Raw genomic sequence first — 24,753 nt, 5'->3', positions numbered from 1 at the left:
TAGTGGCGCGATCTCGGCTCACTGCAAGCTCCGCCTCCCGGGTTCACGCCATTCTCCTGCCTCAGCCTCTTGAGTAGCTGGGACTACAGGCGCCCGCCACCACGCCCGGCTAATTTTTTGTATTTTTAGTAGAGATGGGGTTTCACCATGTTAGCCAGGACGGTCTCGATCTCCTGACCTCGTGATCCACCCACATTGGCCTACCAAAGTGCTGGGATTACAGGTGTGAGCCACCGTGCCTGGCCGGAATAGTGTTCTCTCTACCATTATATGTGGGACAAGGGGAAAGGAGAATGGTAAATACAATTATTTTATGTACTAGGCAATGTGTAAGGTGCTTAGTTTAGTTTTCTCACATTTTGTGGTAATTTATTTTTTAATCTCTATTTTAATGTTAGGGAAGCTGAGCTTCAGAGTGGTTGACTTACTCACGATCATAGAGCTAAGTGGCTGAGCCTGGATTCAGATCTAAGTCTATTTGACTTCAGAACCCATGTCTTTTCATCATTATACTGTATTCCTCGATAGTTGTTTATTCTGAAACATCTTGAGTGAGCTGCCCATGCAACACTAGGTAGTGTCACAAGGGATGCAAGGAAGCATAAGATTTAGTAATTTCTTCCCTCATGGAGTACGTAATTTGGTGATACTGCTATGACAGAGACAATGCTGCATAGGGATAGATAGAGACATGGGGCAATGGGAGTTTAGGGAGCCCCCCTAATAATTGGTGGTGGTGGAAATTGTCAGAGAAGGCTTCCCAGAAAAGTTGGTACCTTAGCTTCTCTAGCGATAAAGAGCATGGGCCCTTGGGGTCAGCTTGCCTGGGTCTCATCACTATAGTACTGTATGCTAGCTATAGTGCTTTGGGCAAGTTACTTAATGTCTCTGAGCCTGCTTCCTCATCTATAACGTGGAAATTATTATGAAATCAATCTTATAGAGCTGTGCGAAGATTAAGATGAGATAATCTATGTTGAATAATTAGCAGCCAGCTTGACACATAATAAGCTCTCATTAAGTGTTAACCATTATAATTATCACTGTCTAATCTGTTTTTCTCCCATATCCTGCTCAAGTGCGGACAAATGTAGGCTCTCTTAGGGCCTGTTATTGTCAATAAAGTAGAGGTTTTGTCTAGAGTGATTTCAAAATATTTCTTTCAGGCCCAAGATTCCGTCAAAGTAAAAACTACCAAGTTAATTGTTTCCAGGAGGGCAGCTGTCAAGTTACTTTGTATCTTGTGGCAACCAAATCTGGCTTGAGTTCCATAAAGCCAGCTCTGGTGAGTCGCTGGAAATGCTACCTGATAAAGGCTCCTCTTCCCTCTGCTGCCTCTTCATTGGATTGACTGAAAGCTGGCCTCTTGGAATACTGGTCTATTTCTCTTCTCTTCCTCCAAGCTTATTGCGGTGGAGAAGATAATGTAATTTTAGTAGTCCAGGTATTCTCTACTGCTTTAGGGTCCTGTCTATTCTGGGTAACTGTGGAATAGCAGTACCTTTATATATTTGTACAGTGCTTTTTGTTTGTTTGTTTGTTTTTTGAGACAGAGTCTTTCCCTCTATTGCCCAGGCTAGAGTGCAGGTTTGTGATCACAGCTCACTGCAGCCTTCTGGGCACAAATGATCCTCCCACCTCAGCCTCCCAAGTATCTGGGACTACAGGCACACCCCACCATGCCTGGCTAGTATATTTTTTGTAGAGATGGGTTCTCACTATGTTGCCTAAGCTGGTCTTGAACTCCTGGACTCAAGCCTTCTTCCCACCTTGGCTTCCCAAAGTGTTGGGATTACAGGCATGAGCCACTGTGGCTGGCCCAGTGCATTGTTTTAAGATATAATGAGTGTTCTGGCTAGGCACGGTGGCTCACACCTGTAATCCCAGCACTTTGGGAGGCCGAGGCAGTCGGATCACTTGAGGTCAGGAATTCAAGACTAGCTTGGCCAACATGGCGAAACCCTGTCTCTATTAAAAATACAAAAATTATCCAGGCATGGTGGTATGCGCCTGTAGTCCCAGTACTCTGGAGGTTGAGGCAGGAGAATTGCTTGAACCCGGGAGGCGGAGGCGGCAGTCACACCACTGCACTCCAGCCTGGGCGACAGAGTGAGACTCAACCTCAAAAAAATAAATAAAGTAAGTGTTCTTCAGAATGTCAGTATCACGTGAAATGGCATTATTATTATTACTCAGTAAAAGACCTTTGAGATCAAGTTAGGAAAAGCTAGGAGCCTTTAATATGATAAGGAAAGGTATACAGGGTTTTCTATGTTTTTCTGAACATGTAATCTTTTTTTATCCTCAAAAACCACCTATTGACATTTTGTTAGATATCGGTGTTCCACAGAACACCATTAGGTAAATGAACACAGTGTGGTCCCCTGCTTTTCTGTTAATATGACTTGGAGAAGTGGCCAGCGTCCTTTAGTTGACAAGGTACCTCCATGGCTCCTTTTCAAAGAGAAAATGAGATACTTAATGAGAGCTTATGTGTCAGAAAATCTCCCGAGTGTTCAACATAGATTACATCTTTATGTTCACAACAGCTCTATGAGATTGCTAATATAGTTTTCTCCATGTTGTTGTTGTAGAAAGGTATAGATCTTGGTTAATCCACCAGTCCCTGGTTATGTCTCAGACTCAGTGGTAGGAGATTTAGTTAACTGAGCTTTTATTGTTTGCCTAAGCCTTCTTCATTTTTTCTTTTGAGATAGCGTCTCTCTCTGTTGCCCAGGCTGGAGTACACTCCAGCAGTGCAGCCACAGCTCACTGCTCCCTTGACTTCCTGGGCTCAGGTGATCCTCCTGCCCAGGCTCCAGTCTCCTGAGTAGCTGAAACTACAGGCACCTGCCACAATGCCCAGCTAATTTTTGTATTTTTTGTAGGGACGGGGTTTCGCCATATTGCCCAGGCTGGTCTCGAACTCGTGAGCTCAAGCAATCTTCCTGCCTCGGTCCCCCAAAGTGCTGGGATTACAGGCATGAGCCAATGTGGCTGGCCCCCAACATTTCTTAAACATTTATTGTTCTGGGGTAATGGAGATGTAGTGATGGAAAACCAGACACTGCCTCATGGAACTTAATTTAATAGAGATGATTAGATATGAGTGTGGAAGTATAAGTTACACATTGGGACTTTAGAGGTTAAGGGAAGGCAGATATTTTTATGAGTTACTGTAGCTTCCTGGGATGGTGTGACTTAACTAATCCCTAAAACTCTGTTTAAGTTGATATACTGCAGAAGCTCAGGGAGGCATTTAGATTGTGAAAATGACCTGAGTGAAAATAGGAGTGAGCAGAGAGCAGCGATCCCCAACCTTTTTGGCACCAGGGATCGGTTTCATGCGAGATAATTTTTCCACAGACCGGGGTGGGGGGTGGGGATGATTTTGGGATGAAACCGTTTCACTTCAGATCATCAGGCATTAGATTCTCATAAGGAGCGCACAACCTAGATTCCTCACATGTGCAGTTCACAGTAGGCTTTGCGCTCCTGTGAGAACCGAATGCTGCCACTGATATGACAGGAGGTGGAGCTCAGGCGGTAATGCTCGCTTGCCTGCCGCTCACCTCCTGCTGTGTGGCCTGGTTCCTAACAAGGCACGGACTGGTACGGTCTGCAGCCTGGGGGTTGGGGACCCCGGCATAGGGAATAGAATGCTCAGGAGAAGGTAGTATCCTGTACTGCTCTTAGGCATGACACCACCTGTGAGACTGCCGAAGGCGTTAATTTCTGGCCAGCTGAAGGTAGCATTGCCAGAGGGAGGAGCTGGGCAGATTGCAATTGGTGTTGTGGATAGAGGCAAAGGATCATAAATGATCGTCAGAAGGGAGCTGGTGGATTATGGAATGTGAAATGGGACAGGGCAACATTTCATATCTCAGGCTATGAATGACAGAGGGACTTGGAACCTGAACATGTTTATATATAATTTATTAAGTTTTTACCATGTGCCAGGTACTATTCTTTGCATTTTTAATGCTAAGCTTATTTAATTTTTATTAGTAGTTTATTTAGATTAGCTTATTTAATCTTTGTACCAACCCTATGAGAGTAGGTACTATTATTTTACTGTTTTAAAGATGGGAAAACTGAGGCCTAGAGAACTTAAATAATTTGCCCAAACTCACATGGCTAATAAGTGGTAGAGGTGGGATTCAGGCCCAGGTAATATGTTTTCAGTGTCCTTGTTCCTAATCACTGTGGTATACAGTTTTAAGCAGTGAGAAGTCATTATAGATTTCTGCCTAGTGAAGCAACTTGTTTGTAAGTATTGTGATGCAGGGCAATTTCTCAGCCTTGATTGAAGGCAAGAAGACCAGCCACAGGGTGTTGTAGCAACCACCCCAGTTGCTTTGGAAGATGTATAAAGGTCTCGGAGTTATTTCACAAATTACTTCCTGAGATGGCTCTGGCAGTTGGCAGTCCTGCCTATCAGCTCAGCCCATTTTAGAAATCATTTTCCAAAGAATTTTAATCTTAAGGAAGCTCTCCTCTTTCTATTGAACAGGCTGTACCAGGCATAGGGGCCCCAGGAACTAGGTAGGAAATAGTTCTTGTGGGGTCAGTCCATCTGGAAGCATTTGCAAGAGGGGAAGTTGAACCTATTGAGACTTCCTGTTGTCATTAGAATTTGCTCTCCTGCTATAGGGGGAGTATCCCCTGTTAGGACTGATAGTCTAGTTGCTTATCTTGAGAGGTTGGGCAAGTGGGCTGGGGTGCAGAGATGTGAAAGATATAGTCTGTGTCCATGAACAACCTGCAGGTTACTGAGACACCCATAAACAAGTGCACTCTATACAGTGTCACAAGTGCTACAATAAAGGTACATAGAAAATGTACTGGGAAAGGCTGGGCGTGGTAGCTCACGCCTGTGATCCCAGCACTTTGGGAGGCTGAGGCGGGTAGATCACGAGGTCAGCAGTTCGAGACCAGCCTGACCAATATGGTGAAACCCCATCTCTACTAAAAATACAAAAATTAGCTGGGCGTGGTGGTGCGTGCCTGTAATCTCAGCTAGACAGGAGGCTGAGGCAGGAGAATTGCTTGAACCTGGGAGGCAGAGGTTGTAGTGAGCCAAGATCACTCCACTGTACTCCAGCCTGGGTGACAGAGTGAGACTCCGTCTCAAAAAAAAAAAAAAAAAAAAGAAAAAGAAAATGTACTGGGAGAGAAAAGAAGGAGAGTCTAAATACTTAGCAATATCAAAGATGCCACCCTCTAAGGATGACCAGGATGACCAGGGTTGTGCCAGAGTGCCCTGGAGCATATTCTGGGCAGTGTGACTGTGGAAGTGCATGGCATATTCAGTGAATGACGAGTTGTTCCCTGAACTGGAGTGTTGGACTACTTGGAGGGAGTGGCACGAGATGAAGCTGGGTGTGTGCGAAGGGCCAGATCCTGAATGACCTTGTATTTTATGGTAAAGAGCTTAAATCCTATTGGAGTTAAGCTTTACCGTCGATATTTAAGATGGCTGTGACATGACCAGAGTGTTTTTTTTTAGGAAGATCTCTTTTATGCCTGTGCTTAGAATAGATAGATTATAACTAGAGGCAAGGAAGGCAACCAGAAGATTTGCAGTAGCAGATGATGAGGCTGGAACAAGGGTAGTGGTCATGGGGGTTGATTTAAATTGTGTGACAGAAGGATGAAGGAGACAGTGTTAGGTGACTGGGAATTACTGTGATGCTGTTAACACATGGAATACAAGAGAGAGAGCCAGGGAAGTTAATGCTGGTTTTGAGATGGTTATGGGTGATATCCATGAGAAAATATCTGGTAGTTGGGGGAGAAGACATGAGTTTTGGAGTTCCTGAGAAAGGTAAGAATAGACATGAGAATCATGAACTCTAAGAAATAGTAGAGACTGCAGAAGTAGATGAGATCACCTGAGTAAAATTTATAAAATGGGGAAAGAAAGGGGGTTAAGGATAGAGCACAGAGGAACTGTGATATGTGCAGACAGAAGAGTTAGGGAGGGAGCCTGAGGAGGGGCAATCAGAGAGTTAAGAGAAAGTACTGTCTGGGAAGCCAGGAATGAGATGAGTTTCTAAAAGAAAGCAATAGTGTCTATTGCAGCAGAGAACAGGTAGGGTGAGCCTGAAATGAGGCTACTGAGTCATTGGTGACCATGGTGACAGCAGTTTCAGTGGAGGGGTGGGGACAGAAGCTAGAGTGCTGTGGCTTAGGGAGTCAGTATGAGGCAAAGATGTAGAACAAAAGACTTTTTTGAGACATATAGTTGCGAGGGAAGGAAGGAAAGAGGGTGGTATTTTGAAGAGACAGCCGAGGAGGCAGTTTCAAAGATTTTATTTTTTTAAAAGGTGGAGGGGTGGAGTGGAGACCTGAGCTGGTATAGGTTGAGAGGAGAAGAGATTGAGAAATGTAGCCGGTGAAGGTGCCACATCTCCCTGAATACTTCATATTATTGTGGGAGTCTTAAACTGTGCTGCTCTGCTGAAGGCTGCGGTCACTAGAGCATGGGGCAGACAAGGGAGACCTTATCATTCATAAGTAATCATTGCACCATTTATTGAGTAACTGCTGCATGCCAGGCATTTTTCTAGGTACATTAGACACATCTCTGATGCTCACCACAGCTCCCAGAAGTGGGTATTGTCACTATTTTCCAAATGCAGAAACAGACGAGTTAAGAAACATTCAGCTAGTTAGTGGTGGAGCCAGTTTCAGCCAGGTTTCTGGAACTCCATGATGTATTCTTTCTGCTTCCCAGTGCTATTTTTTTCCATGAAATGGAGCTTAGTGTTGAAACTCTAAAGAGGGCCCTTGCAGGGGCGGGGTGGGTGGCCTAGAGGGACAAAGGTAGAGCTCTGGAGCTAGTGCTAGCCTGGAGGGAACATGACTTAATCTCTTGGATGAGGGAGGAGGGTCTCGGTCTGGCCTTGCTCTACCTTTCCTTTACTTAGCCAGTGGCTCTGATGGTTTCAGGCTTTTACTCTGTTTTTCTGCACCTTTCTGTAACTTCTTACCAGGGCCTCTGAGGCCCTAGCTGCTGTGTGCTATGGACTGTTATAGAGGAAAAAAGGAATCAGCTTCCAGACCCAGAGGGGCTTATCCTTTTTGACAAGCTACTCGTGAGGAATTGCTGAGCTGTAGGATGCACTCTCCTTGGCACAGTGGTAGGCTTCTTCCTAAGTATTTTTATTTGAGTTGAATAATTTTGATTCAGTGGAAAGAGCAAAACACTGAGAATTAGAAGACATGATTTCCAGTCTAAGGGATGAACTAGGTTACCTCAGGCGAGTCATTCTCCCTTTGCATTATTTACTTGATGTAAGGTAGGGACTGTGTTTTACTCATCCTTGTATCCTGAGCAGCTAGCACATGCCCTGACTGAATAGGTGTCCTGAGTAAGTTTATTATGGAGCTAGTTAATCTGCTCTTCCATTAAATGAGATAATTGGACCTTTTGATTTCCAAAGATTTGCCAATTCTAAAGCGTATTGTTCTGTGAGGGCTTATGATGTTTTAATTATAAAATAATATATACTGTCACTTAGCACCTACTATTTGCTAGGCATTGTGTGAGGTTCTTTACATATTTATTTAGATTATTTAAAAAAATTTAAATTTTGTCTAGGTGCCTTAGAAATACTATGGTCCCTTAGGCTATAAGCTGCATGAGGACAGTACCAGTGCCTGTTCACTGCTGTAACCCTAATGCTGAACACAGTGCTAGGCATGTAATCGATGCTCAGTAAGTTTTTGTTGAATAAAGCAATAAGTAGGTGTCTTACCATCGATAAGATAACAATCCTTTAAGATAGGTACTATTAGTCCTATCGTGTGGATAAGAAAATTGAGGCTAAAAGGTCACAGAATTAGTAAATGGCTGAGAGAGAGAAGATTCAAACCTAAATCTAACTCTAAAATTGGTACCTTTACCACTTAACACCAGCGTGCCTTCACTTATCTGATGTTTTAATTGCAAATATGAAAAGAAGGACGACAGTAAAGAAGGATACAAGGTCAGAAAATAAAATTTTTCTTGAGGGGTGGGGACAGGGTTAGAGGTTGGGCACTGAAGTTTAGAAGTTGGCAATTATCTGCAATACCTTAAGAATAAAAAGGAGTTTATAAGCTTGGGAAGCTGGGGGAAAAAAAGAACAAAAAGGGGTTATAATGGCAGTTACTATTCACTGGGAACTTTGTTTATTGAATATCTCATGGCATTAAAAGTCCACTTACATAATTTTAACTATCATCTATTTATTGACAACTCAAATTTGTGTTTCCAGCTTAGATTTCTCCTTGAATTTTAGACTTGTATATCTAACATCTTAATTAACATTTTAGATATCTAATAGGCATTTTAAATTTAACAAGTTTCACTTACATAGAATCTGTCAGCATATCCTGGTTGGTTCTACCTTTAAAACAAATCCAATATTCAGATACTTTTCATTACCTCTGCACCTACCACCCTGATCCAAGTTACCATCGTCTCTTGCCTGGTGAGATAACAGCCTAACTGATTGCTCTGCTTTTGCCCTTGCCTGTCTACAGTTTATTCTAAACAGGAAGCCAGAGTGATCCTTTCAAAACGTAAATCCAAATTATATAACTCTTCCGTTCAAAATTGTTCTGTGGCTTTACATATCTCTCAGGGAAAAAGCCAAGGCCCTTAGAGTGGCCCACAAGGTCACATGTGACTTGGCTCCCAGTTACCTGTCTTAGCCTCATTTCCTCTCCACCTGCTCACCCTGCCCCATTGGCTTTCTTACCATTCTTTGAACAATAGAGACAGACATACTCTTGCCTCAGGGCCTTTGCATTGGTTCTTCCTTCTTTCCCTAACTTTCTGCATGGCTCATGCCTTATTTCCTTCAGATCTTTTGGTCAAATGTCAACTCAGTGAGGCCTTATCCAATCATTCTATTTAAAAATAGCAATCCCTCCCCCACCGCACACTGCAACCCTTTTCTCTGTTTTTCATCACAGCATTTATCACCATCTGGCATATTTATTGGTCAGGCCTTTCACCTTGCCCCCCCACTCCCTGTTAGTTCCATAAGAGCAGGGGTTTTTGTTAATGGCTAAATCCTCAGTGCTAGAATACTGACTGGCACATAGCATATACTTAGTAAATATTTGTTGACTGAATGAACAAATGATTGAATAACCTTTTTGGGCCTGGTATATTTCTTGATGCTTTATATATATATTTGTTTACTTTTCTTGCAGGATACTACTATTATTCCCATTTTATGAATGGGGAAAGTTATTTGCTGGCCAGGCGCGGTGGCTCACGCCTGTAATCCCAGCACTTTGGGAGGCCGAGGCAGGCGAATCACGAGGTCAGGAGATCGAGACCATCCTGGCTAACCTGGTGAAACCCTGTCTCTACTAAAAACACAAAAAATTAGCTGGGTGTGGTGGCGGGTGCCTGTAGTCCCAGCTACCCGGGAGGCTGAGGCAGGAGAGTGGCATGAACCCGGGAGGTGGAGCTTGCAGTGAGCTGAGATCGTGCCACTGCACTCCAGCCTGGGTGACACAGCGAGACTCCATCTCAAAAAAAAAAAAAATAAAAAAAGTTATTTGCCAAGATTGCATGGCTAGAAAGTTTAAAGCCTAGGTTTATTCTGCTTAATACATTGTCAAGCTTAACATTGTCAAATAAAATGTTATAGAAAGATGGCTTATGGCTTATAAATATTGTTGCTTTGCTGCTGAACGGAGTTTATAAACCACAAGCCTAGAAACCAGAAGAAAGCCGAAGTCTGAATTTCCTGAACTGGACATTGCTCATTCACTCACTTGGGAGCAAACTGATACTTGTGACTGTGATATACCTGGAAGCCTAAAATACACCTGGAAAAAGGCCTTTGTGTGAGTTCTTCCTGTGCACCATTTGACCCATATTTGGCTTGCATACACAGAAAGTGAGGGGGGTTTTATGATGATTTGGAAGTTTTTCTGCCCTACCACCCCAGAGAAAACCTTCTTTCTCTAGTTTGGGATAGTATTAGTGTTACTTTGGGCCAGTTGCTTCATGTCACTTTTCTTTCCTGAGTTGAGTGCCAGCCACGGCCAGAGTGCAAATCATTCCCAAGATATACTGGGGTATGGCTTTCTCTTTGGTATGGTGATTGGGGAGGCCAAGGCCAGAGCTGATCTCAAAGTAAGATGAAACTGGGGTCAGTGATGTCTCCAGGGTAAAATGAGGGTGGGTTCAAGTGCCGTCCTAATAAGAGCTTTGTCATTTCAAGAATTCTGTCAGAAAGAAGGTGAGAGAGAATAGGATCTGGATCTAACTCCCCAGATGACTGGGGGTATGGGTATAATATATCTCTCTTCTAAGTCCCAGGTACCAGTAACTTTGGGGTGAGGGGCCTGGTGAAGTCCTGGGCTTGTGAGAGACCCAGGCAGAGGGAGCAGAAGCAGATATATTTGTTAAGGCTATTCTCAGTAATATGACAGAAGTAGAATAGTAGGAGGTGGAAAAAAAGTCATCTTATGGGGCTGGGCACGGTAGCTCACGCCTGTAATCCCAGCACTTTGGGAGGCCGAGGTGGGTGGATCACGAGGTCCGGAGATCGAGACCATCCTGGCTAACACAGTGAAACTCCGTCTCTACTAAAAATACACAAAATCAGCCGGGCGTGGTGGCGGGCGCCTGTGATCCCAGCTACTTGGGAGGCTGAGGCAGGAGAATGGCATGATCCTGGCACTGCACTCCAGCCTGGGTGACAGAGCGAGACTCCATCTCAAAAAAAAAAAAAAAAAAGAAAAAAGAAAAAAAAGTCATCTTGTGGTATTATATGGTCAATAACATATGTAAAGAAGAGTGAATAATGAGGCATGGATTAGAATGGCACCCAGAGGGAAATGAGACTGGAATCAGAGCTGTTCCCAGGAAATAATGAAAATATGAGAACTTTCCCTAGGGTGAGAAAAGTCTGTGGGAAATGTGTATGAGGTGACAAAATCATTCCCAGGGTGAAAGAAAAAAAATATGTTTGAGCAGCCATGAGTAGGAAGGGAAGCATAATGAGAGGGAAGAATTTTAGGGCAAGATGTTTAGGAGATAAGGCTAGGGAAACAAGCAGATGCCAGATTATAGAGAGCCTTGTCTATCTGTTAAGGATTTGAGACTATATTCTTTGGGCAATGCAGAACCACTGAAAAATTTAAAATAAGGGATAGACATGGTCAAATTTCCTCCTGGTCATAATGACCTGTGTTCCTAGGGGAGCTGAGGTCAGGAAAGGTTAGAAAAGAGTATGGCAGTTTAGGGACTCTAGGCAGATGTTTGTTGAAAGCCAAAAGTATCTGGCGTATCCATCTGAGCAGAGATGCCAGAGGACTGGATGAAGCCTGACCTGAGTGAAGTAAGCAGAGGCTTTCCTGGACCTCATCAAAAACTAAGGTCCAGCTGGGCATGGTGGCACATGCTTGCAGTCCCAGCTACTCAGGAGGCTGAGGTGGGAAGATTGCTTGAGTTTAGGAGTTCAAGGCCAGCCTAGGCAACATATGACACCCTGTCTGTTAAAACAAAAAAATTTAGAACTAAAAACCTCTGTGGATGCACACTATAAATGTACTAAATGCCACTGAATTGTTCACTTAAAAATGGTGAATGTTATATGAATTTCACCTCAATAAAAGACAGATTAAAACTAAAAACAGGCCGGGCGAGGTGGCTCATGCCTGTAATCCCAGTACTTTGGGAGACCGAGGTGGGCGGATTACAAGGTCAGGAGTTCGAGACCAGCCTGACCAACATGGTGAAACCCCTGTCTCTACTAAAAAAAAAAAAAAAAAAATTATCCGGGCGTGGTGGCGCCTGCCTATAATCCCAGCTACTCTGGAGGCTGAGGCAGGAGAATCGCTTGAATCCAGGAGGCGAAGGTTGCAATGAGCTGAGATTGCACCATCGCACTCTAGCCTGGGCGACAGAGCGAGACAAACAAACAAACAAACAAACAAGAAAACTGAAAACTAACAAATCTACAAGTCTCATCCTGCTGGAGTCTGTGGGATTTGGCCTGGATTTGCCTTCCTTCTGTAAGGGCTTGGCTTATCAGTGGTAGCACTGGGGAGAGAAGGATAGGACTAGGCATAAAAGCAAGGATGAGACTCCAAAGCATGTGTCCTTGTCCATCCTTCCAACTGGCTGCCAGAATCTTCTAACAAGTCAATCTAACTGTGGCCCACCCCTGCTCAGAAGTCTATTGCTTTCCTATTTCTCAGAGATTCTAAAATCCAAGCTTCTCATTCTGGTGTTCCTGGCATTCTATGATCTGGGTTCTGCATATTGTCTTCTCAGCAAACATTTTTCTATGCTTTTATTCATGTTTTCCGTTTTGCTTGGAATGTCTCCTTACCATCTTTTTAAAATTGTTTTTGTTTTTTTGAGACAGGGTCTCATTCTGTTGCCCAGGCTGCAGAGCTCAACCTCCTGAGCTCAAGTGATCCTCCCACCTAACCCTCTTGAGTAGCTCGGACTACAGGCATGTACCACCATGCCCGGCTAACTTTAAATTTTTTTTTGTGGAGATGGGGTCTCCTTCTGTTGCTCAAGCTGGTCTCAAACTCCTGGGTTCAAGTGATCCTCCTGTCTTGGCCTCCCACAGTGTTAGGTGTGAGCCACCACCCCTGGCTTGCTTACTCTTTTCTATCTAGTAAACTCCTCAGCTTTTAGTACATAGCTCCAGTGTCACCACTTTTTAAGCTTTCTCTGTCCTCCTTGCCTGTAGGCAGGCAGTCTATTCTACTGTTACTCTTCTATCATACTTTATATGTCTCAGTTACCTTGCTGCATTGTAGTTGCTTTGTATGTGATTGCCACACAAGATTGGAAGTTTTTTAGACAGAAACACTGCTTTGTTGTTGTTGTTGTTGTTTTTTCTATACCACTTGGCCTAGTATTGCACAGAGATAGCACTTACTGATTTGTTTTTTAGAGCAACTTTTATTTCCACCATAAATACTGGTCACAGAAGTTAAATAAGTGGGCTTTGTTGGTATTGTTCAGTCTAGTGAGGCTAACTGGGGGCATCTATCCATAACTGTCCTTCCCTTCCCTTCTCCTTTCCCTTCTCCTTACCCTTCTCCCCTCCCATCCCCTCCCCTCCCCTCCCTTCCCTTCTCCCCTCCCCTTTCCCCTCCCCTCCCCTCCCCTCCGCTCCCCTCTCTTCCCCTCTCTTCTCTCTTTCTTTTTTTCCAAGCTAGCCAGCAGGTTTCACTGAAAAATAACTGCAAACTTCAGTATAGCTGGGCTTGGGAATAAATTTTTTTTTTGAGACAGAGTTTCACTCTCGGTGCCCAGGCTGTAGTGCAAGGGTGCAATCTCAGCTTACTGCAACCTCCGCCTCCCAGATTCAAGCGATTCTCCTACCTCAGCCTCCCAAGTAGCTGGGATTACAGGTACCCACCATGATGTCCAACTAATTTTTTGTATTTTTAGTAGAGATGGGGTTTCGCCATGTTGGCCAGGCTGTTCTTGAACTCCTGACCTCAAGTGATCCACCCGCCTCGGCCTCCCAAAGTGTTGGGATTACAGGCGTGAGCCACCGTGTGCAGCCGAATTGTTTGTTTAATAAGACAAAATGTAAAAAAAAAAATGAGGTAATATGAAAGAGATTCTTAGATGCCTTTGCCAATGTGGGCTCTGTCATTCTTTAGTTAATGATAGGACACTTGAGTTTTAGCAGGATGCATAGCTGCTCAGCTTCCTTTGCAACTAAGTGTGGCCACATGTGTCAGTTCTATCCTGGGGGTGGGGAGGGATCCAAGTGGAAATGTTATGTGTACCACTTCTATATCATGTAATTAAAAACAGTGTGTGGTGCTTCTCTTTCCCTTTTTGCCTTCCTGCTAGCTGGAATATGGTGAGATCTACAGCACCTTTTTGATCCCAGAGATGGAAGCCTCATTTTGAGTGAGAATGGCAAAGTTTCACTCTCATTTGAGACTGCTCACTGCTTAACTATTATGAGAGAGAAATAAACTTTTTGTTTAATCCACCGTATTTGAGAGTCTCTTAGTTACAGCAGCTTTATCTGTGTCCTGACCAGTACAGTGAGGCATCAAATTGCTGCAGTATCAAGTTGCTTTTTTTTTTTTTTTCTTAGGACAGGGTCTTGCTGTCGCCCAGGCTGCAATGCAGTGGTGTCATCACCACTCACTGCAGCATTGATCCCTGGGACTCAAGTGATCCTCCTACCTCACCCTCTTGAGTAGCTGGGACCACAGATGGGCACTACCATGCCTGGCTATTTTTTTTTTTCTTTCTAGAAATGAGGTCTCACGATGTTACCCAGGCCAGTCTTGAACTCTTGGGCTCAAGTGACCCTTCTGCTTCAGCCTTCCAAAGTGCTGGAGTTACAGGGGTCAACCACTGTGCCCAGTTTAAGTTGCTTCTTGCTACTGTTCATGGGTATCTCTTAGACACACTATGCACTGGGTTCTTGACTATTTCTTGCCTTGCCTTGCTTCTAAGCCGTAATTCCTGATGCTTGGATGATTCCCTGAACTCTCTCATGTACTTAAACACATTTTATTGAGGTGAAATTAATATAACATTAACCATTTCGAATTAAACAATTCAGTAGCATTTAGTACATTCACAATGTTGTACAGCCACCACTTCTATCTAGCACCAAAACATTTCTGTCATTCCAAAGGAAAACCCCTCACCTATTAAGCAGTTTCTCCTTATTTTCCGCTCCCGCTGGCAGCCACCAATAGGATTTACCTATTTTGGATATTTCATATCAATGAAATAATATTATATGTGACCTTTTGTATCTCTGGCTTCTTAGAGTGATATTTTGGAGCTTAATCTACATTGTAACGTGTCGGTACTTTCATTTTTTATTATTGGTTTTTTTGGTGGTAAAATATATATAACCAAATTTTGTCATTTTATTCATTGATAAGTATACAATTTAATTGCAGTAATTACACTCACAGTATTGTGCAACTTTCACCACTATTTTAAAACATTTTTCATCATCCCAAACAGAAACTCTGTACTTATTAAGCAATAACTCCCCATTCCTCCCTCCTGCTAGCCTTTGTTAACTTCCAGTCTACTTTTTGTCTTCGTGAATTTGCCTATTCTAGATATTTCATTAAGTGGAATCATATAATGTTTGTCTTTTTATGTCTGGCTTATTTCACTTAGCATAATGTTTTCAAGGTCCATCTGTGTTGCAATATGCATCAGAAAACTTCATTTTTTTTTTTTTTACTGGCTGAATTATGTGTATATGTACATATCACAATTTGTTTATTCATCCGTTGATGAATATTTAGACTGTTTGCTATGCTATGGACATGCTAGTTACATGTACTTGTTCCAGTACCTGTTTTCAATTTTTTTATTTTTTTTGAGACGGAGTCTCACTCTGTCGCCAGGCTGGAGTACAGTGGCACAATCTCAGCTCACTGCAATCTCTGCCTCCTGGGTTCAAACGATTCTCCTGTCTCAGCCTCCCGAGTAGCTGGAATTACAGGTGTGCACCACCACGCCTGGCTGATTTTTGTATTTTTAGTGGAGATGGGGTTTCACCATGTTGGCCAGGATGGTCTCGATCTCCTGACCTCGTGATCTGCCCGCCTCAGCCTCCTAAAGTGCTGGGAATACAGGCGTGAGCCACCGCGCCCGGCCTGTTTTCAATTTTTGGGAGTGTATCATAGGAGTGGAATTGTAGAATTGTATGGTAGCTTTATGTTTGTTTTTGAGGAACCACCAAACTGTTTTCCATAGCAGCTATACCATTTTACATTCCCATCAGCAGTATATAAGGGGTCCCAATTTCTCCACATCTTTGCCAGTACTTCTTTTTTTTTTTCTTTTTGGTTTTGTTTTTAATTACAACCATCCTAGTGGGTGTGACATGTTATCTCACTGTGGTTTGATTTGTGTTTCCCTAGTGACTAATGATGTTGATCATCTTTTCATGTGCTTATTGGCCATTTGTATGTCTTCTTTGGAGAATGTGTATTCAAGTCCTTTGTCCATTTAAAATTAGGTTATTTGTTTTTTGTTGTTGAGTTATTAAAATTCCTTATATATTCTGAATACTAGACCCTTAATGAGATGTATGATTTGCAAATATTTTCTCCCATTCTATAGGTTGATTTTTCACTTTCTTGATAATGTCTTTTGATACACTGTAGCTTTAAATTTATTTTTATTTTTTAGAGATGAGATTTTGCTATGTTGCCCAGGCTCATCTCGAATTCCGGGGCTCAAGCGATCCACCTGCCTCAGCCTTGCAAAGTGTTGGGATTAATAGGTGTGAGCCACTGTGTCTGGTCTAGTTTTTAATTTTTTTTTTTTTTTGAGACGGAGCCTCGCTCTGTCGCCCAGGCTGGAGTGCAGTGGCGCCATCTTGGCTCACAGCAAGCTCCACCTCCTGGGTTCACGCCGTTCTCCTGCCTCAGCCTCCCGAGTAGCTGAGACTACAGGCGCCCGCCAACACACCCGGCTAATTTTTTGTATTTTTAGTAGAGATGGAGTTTCATGGTGTTAGCCAGGATGGTCTCGATCTCCTGACCTTGTGATCCACAGGCCTCGGCCTCCCAAAGTGCTGGGATTACAGGCGTGAGCCACCGCATCCGGCCTAGTTTTTAATTTTTATAGATTTTAATTTATTTTTCTTTTGTTGTTGTTGTTTGTGCTTTTGTGTTGTATCTAAAAAAGTTTGGCCAGCATGGTGGCTCGCATGTGTAATCCCAGCACTTTGGGAGGCTGAGGTGGGCAGATCACCTCAGGTCAGGAGTTTGGGACCAGCCTGACCAACATGGCGAAACCCTGTCTCTACTAAAAATACAAAAAGAATTAGCCAGGTTTCGTGCTGCACGCCTGTAATCCCAGCTACTCGGGAGCTGAGGCAGGAGAGTCACTTGAACCCAGGAAGCAGAGGTTGCAGTGTTGTGCCACTGCACTCCAGCCTGGGCAACAGGGTGATACATCTCAAAATAAATAAGTAAATAAATAAGATTAAAAAATAAAAAATCTGTTGTCAAAGCCAAGGTTATGAAGATTTACTCCTCAGTTTTATGGGTTTGCTCCTATGTTTTACCTCAAAGAGTTTTATGGTTTAGCACTTATATTTAGGTCATTGATCCACTTTGAGTTAACTTTTGGGTGTAGTGTGAATTTCTTGAACTTTAAACCCTTGAATGTATGCCAATCCAGTCAGTAATTTTTTTTTTTTTTTTTTTTAAATTGAGACGGTCTCACTCTGTTGCCCAGGCTAGAGTGCAGTGGCGTGATCTTGGCTCACTGCCAGCCTCTGCCACCTGGGTTCAAGCAATTCTCCTGTCTCAGCCTCCTGAGTAGCTAGGACTACAAGCATGTGCCACCACACCCAATTTTTTTTTTTTTTAGACAAAGTCTCACTCTTGTCCCCCAGGCTGGAGTGTAAATGGCACGATCTCGGCTCACTGCAACCTCCGCCTCCTGGGTTCAAGCGATTCTCCTGCCTCAGCCTCCCGAGTAGCTGGTATTACAGGCGCCTGCCACCACACCCGGCTAATTTTTGTATTTTTAGTAGAGATGGGGTTTCACTATGTTGGCCAGGCTGGTCTCGAACTCCTGACCTCAGGTGATCTGCCCGCCTCAGCCTCCCAAAGTGCTGGGAGTACAGACGTGAGCCACTGCGCCCGGCCATTTTTTTGTATTTTTAGTAGAGACAGGGTTTCGTTATGTTGGCCAGGCTGTTCTCGAACTCCTGACCTCAGGTGATCTGCCCACCTCGGCCTCCCAAAGTGCTGAGATTACAGGCGTGAGCCACCACGCCCGGCCAGTAATGATTTTTAAATCTTTAAATCCCAATAGATATGGAAAGGTGGTTTGGCAGTGTTTTAGTGGCTATTGGCTGAAGCTTCTTTCAATAGGGGCATTTTAGAAGACATTTCCTCCTCCTCGGATCTGATCCACTGATGTGCATTTGATAGGTTTATGGGCAACTTTGAGAGTAAGGCCAGTGACTTTCAGGGATGCCAGTCAGTTGAGTGACACACCCTTATGTACGTGTAGTGAGATGCTCTGCTATTGGCTTGTCTGTATCTCATCCTGTGAGGAGCAGGGTGAGGCCTAATTGAAACAAGGCATAGCTGGCAGGGGTGAGGGGAACAATGTAGTCAGGTAGCAAGTCTGTACTAAGCCCAGTCAGGTTCCCAGCCCTGGGTATAGCTTCCTGAGAACTGTGCAAAAACAGTAATGATTAGTGAGAAGATCACATGGAGACAGAGGCCTTGATTTCAAGTTGGATGACTTAAGACTCGTCACTTCTCTCTGAACCTTAATGTCTTTGATTACAAAAGGTGAATGCTGACTTCACAGGGTTTCTGTTTTTTTTTTTTTTTTTTTTTTGAGACAGGGTCTGGCTCTGTCGGCCAGGCTGGAGTGCAGTGACATGATCTTGGTTCACTGCAACCTTTACCTCCTGGGCTCAAACGATCCTCCCACCTCAGCCTCTTAAGTAGCTGGGACTACAGGCTCATGCCACCATGTCTGGATAATTTTTGCATTTTTTGTAGACACATGATTTTGCCATGTTGCCCAGGCTGGTGTTGAACTCCTGGACTCAAACGATCACCTGCCTTGGCCTCTCAAAGTGTTGGGACTGCAGGTGTGAGCCACCGTACCCAGCCTTGTTTTGTTTTTGAAGATGAGCTGAGGTTATCAGTAGAAAAGTGATTTGGAAACCATAAAATGAGATTTGGGAATGTAATGGAGAATCAAGGGAGAAGACTAAGTTTTCTGGGAGTTTTTAAAAAGATTCTTCTCATGACTGTGATTCTCAGAAAAGTTTGAGGCTTACTGACTAGATGGTTGATTTTCAATTTTTTATTCAAATAATTTTGCATTTGTTGTGACCCTCTGTTTTGCAGGTGACGGAAATACAATTCAGACTGACTTAACCAAGAGAGGGACTTTATTGACTGAGTAACTAAAAAGCCTAGAAGTAGTTCTACTTTTAGACACAGCTAGATACAGGGAGTTAAATTATGTCATTAGGACTCACTCTCTCCCCCTTTGGCTCTGCTTTTCTTTGTACTGGTGTCATTCTTAGGCAGGTTTTCTCCCATGTAGCGGCAAAGAAAGATATGAGATTTGGGTATGCATCCTACCAGCTTATTGAAAGATACAACAGGCCTGGCATGTTGGTTCAAGCCTATAATCCTAGCATTTTGGGAGGCCAAGGCAGGTGGATCACTTGAACCCAGGAGTTTGAGACCAGCCTGGGCAACATGAGGAAATCGCATCTCTACAAAAAATACAAAAATTAGCTGGGCATGGTGGCTTGTACCTGTAGTCCTAGCTACTCAGGAGACTGAGGTGGGAGGATTGCTTGAGCCTGGGAGGTCAAGGCTGCAGTGAGCCAAGATCGGACCACTGCACTCCAGCCTGGGAGACAGTCAGACACTGTCTCAAAAAAAAAAAAAAAAAAAAAAGAAAGAAAGAAAGATACAACATAATACCTCTTTCCTGATGGTGCTGGTGGTCCTAGGTATGATTTTGGCTTGGGTCCTATGCCCATCCTAAAGTAATCACTGTGGCCAGGAGAATACTGGCCTTTAATTGGCCAACAGAGATTCATTCTACTCATGGAACCCAGGGGTCAGGGTCAGCTTCCCTGGAACCATGTGGATAGAGAGCAGGAAAGAGGTGGTTCCTTAAGGGAAGAAGATCAAGGTACATTTACAGAAAGGTAGGTTTGGGAGGTAGGGAAATAGTTTTAAGTCAACAAAATTTGTAGATATTTACTACATAATTAAGCCATTTTTGTTAAAAAAAATGTGTTTCCAATATTTAAAACTCAACAAAAGTAGAATTCTGCTTTAAGTAGATATTGCCAGGAGACTTGGACAGGGGATGGAAGGAGAGGAGGAGTCTACAGAGCATAATTTGAAAACTGTTAGACAGTTTATCCATTAAATATTTGCTTGAGGTGGAATAGTGCTTGAATCCTTTCTTTGCATCTGTCTGACATTTTATAATAGAGATTGTATTTTCCTTCGAATCAGGGAGAGGGAGGTAAGTAGCAGAGCCAGTCATCGTATGGGGTTGAAGATGCCAAGGACTTTTCTTAGCCCCAACACCAAACTGTGTTTTTTTGAGATGGAGTTTCGCTCTTACTGCCCAGGCTGGAGTGCAATGGTGCAATCTCGGCTTACTGCAACCTCTGCCTCCCGGGTTCAAGTGATTCTCCTGCCTCAGCCTCCCGAGTAGCTGGGATTACAGGCATGCGCCACCATGTCCAGCTAATTTTGTATTTTTAGTAGAGATGGACTTTCTCCTTGTTGGTCAGGCTGGTCTTGAACTCCCGACCTCAGGTGATCCGCCTGCCTCTGCCTCCCAAAGTGCTGGGATTACAGGTGTGAGCCACCGTGCCCAGCCTGAAACCGTGAGTTTTTTTTTTAAGAAGCCATGAGTCTTTCAAATTTAAATAGTGACTCATAGAGAACAGGAGGAAGTTGCTTTATAATGTGTTGGTTAATGTAAGTGATGAAATATATTCGTATCCTAAGCATTTGGCAAGGGCTCTATATGGTACGGTGTATAAAGCTGTGAGCTGGATGGATTCTGTATTATAAATTGAGTGAGGATGAAAGCTGCCCTCACATACTATCCAGTTTACCAGGCAGCCAACAACCATTCGATTTTTTAAAAAATTGAAGTAAAAATCACATAACAGTTTGGTGGTGGTACAGGCCTGTAATCCTGCTACTTGGGAGGCTGAAGTGGGAGGATACCTTGAGTCCAAGGGTTCAAGACCAGCCTGGACAACATAGCAAGAATCAGTCTGCACAAAAAATTAAAAAATTAGTCTAGCATGGTGGCCTGCCCCTTTAGCCCTTTCTACTCAGGAGGCTAAGGTGAGAGGATTGCTTGAACCCAGGAGTTTGAGGCTGCAGTAAGCTATGATTGTGCCAGTGTACTCTAGCCTGAGTAGCAGAGCAAGACCCCTGTTTCTTAAAAAAAAAATTCACATTGCATAAAACTTATTATTTTGAAGTGTACAATTTTTTTTTTTTTTGGTAGAGATGGGGTCTTGCCATATTACCCAGGCTGGTCTCAAAGTCCTGCCTTCAAGCAATCTTTCTGCCTCGGCCTCCCAAAGTGCTGTGATTACAGGCATGAGTCATTGTGCCCCGCCCAATTTGGTGGTTTTCAACAATTTTGTGTAACCGTTACCACTATCTAATTTCAGAACATTTTCATCACCCTAAAAAGAATCACTGCACCCATTAAGCAGTCACACTCCCTATTCTCTATCCTCTGGCAATCATTAGTCTACTTTCTGTCTCTATGAATTTGCCTATTCTGGACATTTCATATAAATGGAATCATGTCTGGTTTCTTTCACTTAGTATGATTTTGATATATATTTATCTTGTTACTTTTCTATGATACTTTTTTTGAAGTAGAATTATCCCACAGACCTACCAACTGGTCATTTTCTCTGTCCCCAAGTGTATAATTGGGATTGACAAACTCAGCATTTAAAAGATAGCGCCCATACTGGATACTTGACCTGTTAAATAAGAGGTGTCATAGTGGGAAGGCCAAGTGGAAGCCTTGGAAACTACCTCCTGCTCTCCTGGCCAAGATAGTGAACCAAACCCAATAACACCTTCTGGGACAGATGATGGAGAGTAGTGCTACCCTTAAGTATCTTTTTTTTTTTTTTTTTTTTCTGAGATGGAGCCTTGTTCTGTTTCCCAGGCTGGGGTGAAATGGTGCAGTCTTGGCTCACTGCAGCCTCCGCCTTCTGGGTTCAAGCGATTCTCCTGCCTCAGCCTCCCAAGTAGCTGGCATTATAGGCGCCCGCCACCACACCTGGTTAATTTTTGTATGTTTAGTAGAGATGGGGTTTCACCATGTTGACCAGGCTGGTTTTGAACTCCTGACCTCAGGTAATCTGCCCGCCTCGGCTTCCCAAAGTGCTGGGATTACAGACGTGAGCCACTGCACCCGACCTACCCTTAAGTATCTTAAGATGCAGGGTGGTGGTCTCTATCCTATCTATATTCAATTCATTAGTCTGCCCCTGTAAAACTGGCTTGATCAGAGAATGACTGGACTTCAGTAATTTTAATTTAGCATCCCCAAATGTGGCCGCCATGATGGGTTTGATATCTTTGCTAGAACAGGTTATACTTTGATATTTGGCCATTGATTTGGCAAATGCATTATTTTCTGTTTCAGTCAGAAAAAAGGATTAAAAACTATTTGTATTCATGGGGAACATATCAATATTCCTTTATAGTTTTGCCTAGGGATATGTAAACACTTCTACTCTTATACTGTTTGTCATAATATAGTCAGAAGATACCTGGACCATCTGGCCATAGAACATCACCATGATATATTACGTTGACAACATCATGCTAACCAGACAGCATTAGCACACTGGAGGCCTTGGTAAGATGTGTGTGCTCCACAGTGGGTACTGTTACGTTCTTTGCCAAACTGGATATACTTGGTTTTAAAATAGGTCCACAAATTCTTTGTTACTCTTTCCATCAAGGGATGGAGTCTAATTCCCCTCCCCTTGAGCTAGACCTCACTTTCTATTGTAACAAATAGAATAAAGTGAACATGATAGGGTACAACTTCAGAAATCAGGTCATAAAAGGCACTACAGTTTCCTTTTTGCTTTCTCTCTGTCTCTTGAATTATTCACTCTGTGGAAATCCATCAATATATTGTGAGGACACTCAAGAAGCGTATGGAAAAGGCCATGTGGAGAACTAGTGTTTCCTGACAACAACAGCATGGACTTGCTGGGAATCTGAGTGAGCCACCATGAAAGCAAATCCTCCAGCCCCAGTCAAACCATCAGATGGCTATTGCCCTTTTAAAACCTAAGAGACCAGAGCCATAGCCACTCAGTTAAGCCACTTCCTTGATTCCTAACCCTCAGAAACTGTATGAAATAATGTTTATTGTTTTAAGCAACTAAATTTTGGGGGTAATTTGTTATGCAATGATAGATATCAATATACATTCCTACAAGCAGAATATGAGAATTCTAGTTGTCTGACCTTCTTTTCAACATCTAGTATTTCCCTATGTTTTTTATTTTAGCCATTCTGGTGAGTGCTAACACCACTGTTATCACATTGTGGTTTAATTTGTTTTTCCCCAGTGACTAATGTATAGAGCATCTTTTGATATACATATGAATATCTATATGGACATATAGAGATGTATATGTGTATTTAATATCTGGATTTATTATTTTGTGAAGTATTTGTTCAAGCTTTTTTGCCCAGTTTTCCATTGGGCTATCTTCTTCTTATTGATTTGTAGGAGTTCTTTATGTATGCTGGATATAAATCCTTTGTCTTACATGTGTATTATGAATATCTTTTCTCGGTTTATCAACCTTTTCCTCCATGTGTCCTTAGCCCTTTTTGTGCCCTGTAAGAAATCTGGCCTCCTGGGATCCCATCTGGAAAGTGCTTAGTATTCTGCCAGCTTCACAAAGGGAGGGAAAGCAAACCTGGCAAGGCACCCTTTCCATTCCAGCTTGCTCAGTAGCTGGTGATTGGAAGACGCTCTGTGACAGCGTTCAGTCCCTGGGCAGGAAAACTTCCTTTAAGGATTCTTCTTCTTTAACTGGGTCTGCTTTTTTCCTAAAGAAAAAAAAATGAGTAATAAAAAAAATAACTCTTTGCAGGCCAGGTGCGGTGGCTCATGCCTGTATTCCCAGCACTTTGGGAGGCTGAGGCGGGCAGATCACGAGGTTAGGAGATTGAGACCATCCTGGCTAACATGGTGAAACCCCGTCTCTACTAAAAATACAAAAAATTAGCCAGGCATGGTGGCGGGCGCCTGTGGTCCCAGCTACTTGGGAGGCTGAAGCAGAAGAATGGTGTGAACCCAGGAGGCGGAGCTTGCAGTGAGCAGAGATCCGCGCCACTGCACTCCAGCCTGGGAGACAGAGCGAGACTCCGTCTCAAAAAAAAAAAAAAAAAAAACTCTTTGCCTATTCCAAGTTCATAACGATTTCGCCATAATTTTTTTTTATCTAAAAGCTTTATTGTTTCACCATTCCCATTAGATCTGCAATCCATCTGAAATCGATATTTTTGTGTATGGTGTGAAGTAATGATTCTAGGTACGTTTTTTTCCTTCTGTGTATAACCAATTGATCCAACACCATTTATTGAAAAGATCATTCCTGGGCTGGGCGCAGTGGCTCATCCCTGTAATCCCAGCACTATGGGAGGTTGAAGCAGGTGGATCACTTGAGGCCAGGAGTTTGAGACCAGTCTGGGCAACATGATGAAACTCTGTCTCTACTAAAAATACAAAAATCAGCTGTGCATGGTAGTGTACGCCTGTAATTCCAGCTACTTGGGAGGCTGAGGCATGAGAATTGCTTGAAAGCTGGGAGGCGGAGGTTGCAGTGGGCTGAGATCGTGCCACTGTACTCCAGCCCAGGCAACACAGTGAGACCCTATCTCAAAAAAAAAAAAAAAAGGTCATTCTTTTCTACTGTACCATAAGTGTTACCTTTCTCATAAGGCAGATATTTGTGGATCTGTTTCCACACTCTCTATTCTATTTGTCATTTTTGTATCCTGCACTAGTACCACACTGTGCTAATTTTTATTGTAATTATTCTTGATATTTGGAAGTTTAAGTTTATCAGCTTGTTCTTCAGCACTGCTTGGCTGTCCTTGGTATTTCTATGTGAATCTTAGAATCGGTTTGTCAACTTCTGCTAAGAAAAACCCCTGTTGGGATTT

General features: G+C 43.1%; 1 protein-coding gene and 1 non-coding gene across 9 annotated transcripts in view; both read left to right on the top strand.

The window, feature by feature from the left end:
- Positions 1-24,753, top strand: part of STIM1 (stromal interaction molecule 1) — a 224,630-nt gene that overhangs the window by 38,349 nt on the left and 161,528 nt on the right. The window lies entirely within an intron of this gene.
- Positions 23,433-23,569, top strand: LOC129485581 (small nucleolar RNA SNORA7). The gene has a single exon (XR_008658719.1). It is a non-coding gene; the product is annotated as a small nucleolar RNA SNORA7 (small nucleolar RNA).

The sequence above is a fragment of the Symphalangus syndactylus genome, chromosome 6 (genome assembly GCF_028878055.3).
Source record: "Symphalangus syndactylus isolate Jambi chromosome 6, NHGRI_mSymSyn1-v2.1_pri, whole genome shotgun sequence".
NCBI classification, from domain to species: Eukaryota; Metazoa; Chordata; class Mammalia; order Primates; family Hylobatidae; genus Symphalangus; species Symphalangus syndactylus.
Note: the sequence above shows the minus strand (reverse complement) of the source record. Positions and strands in the feature narration are given on the sequence as shown.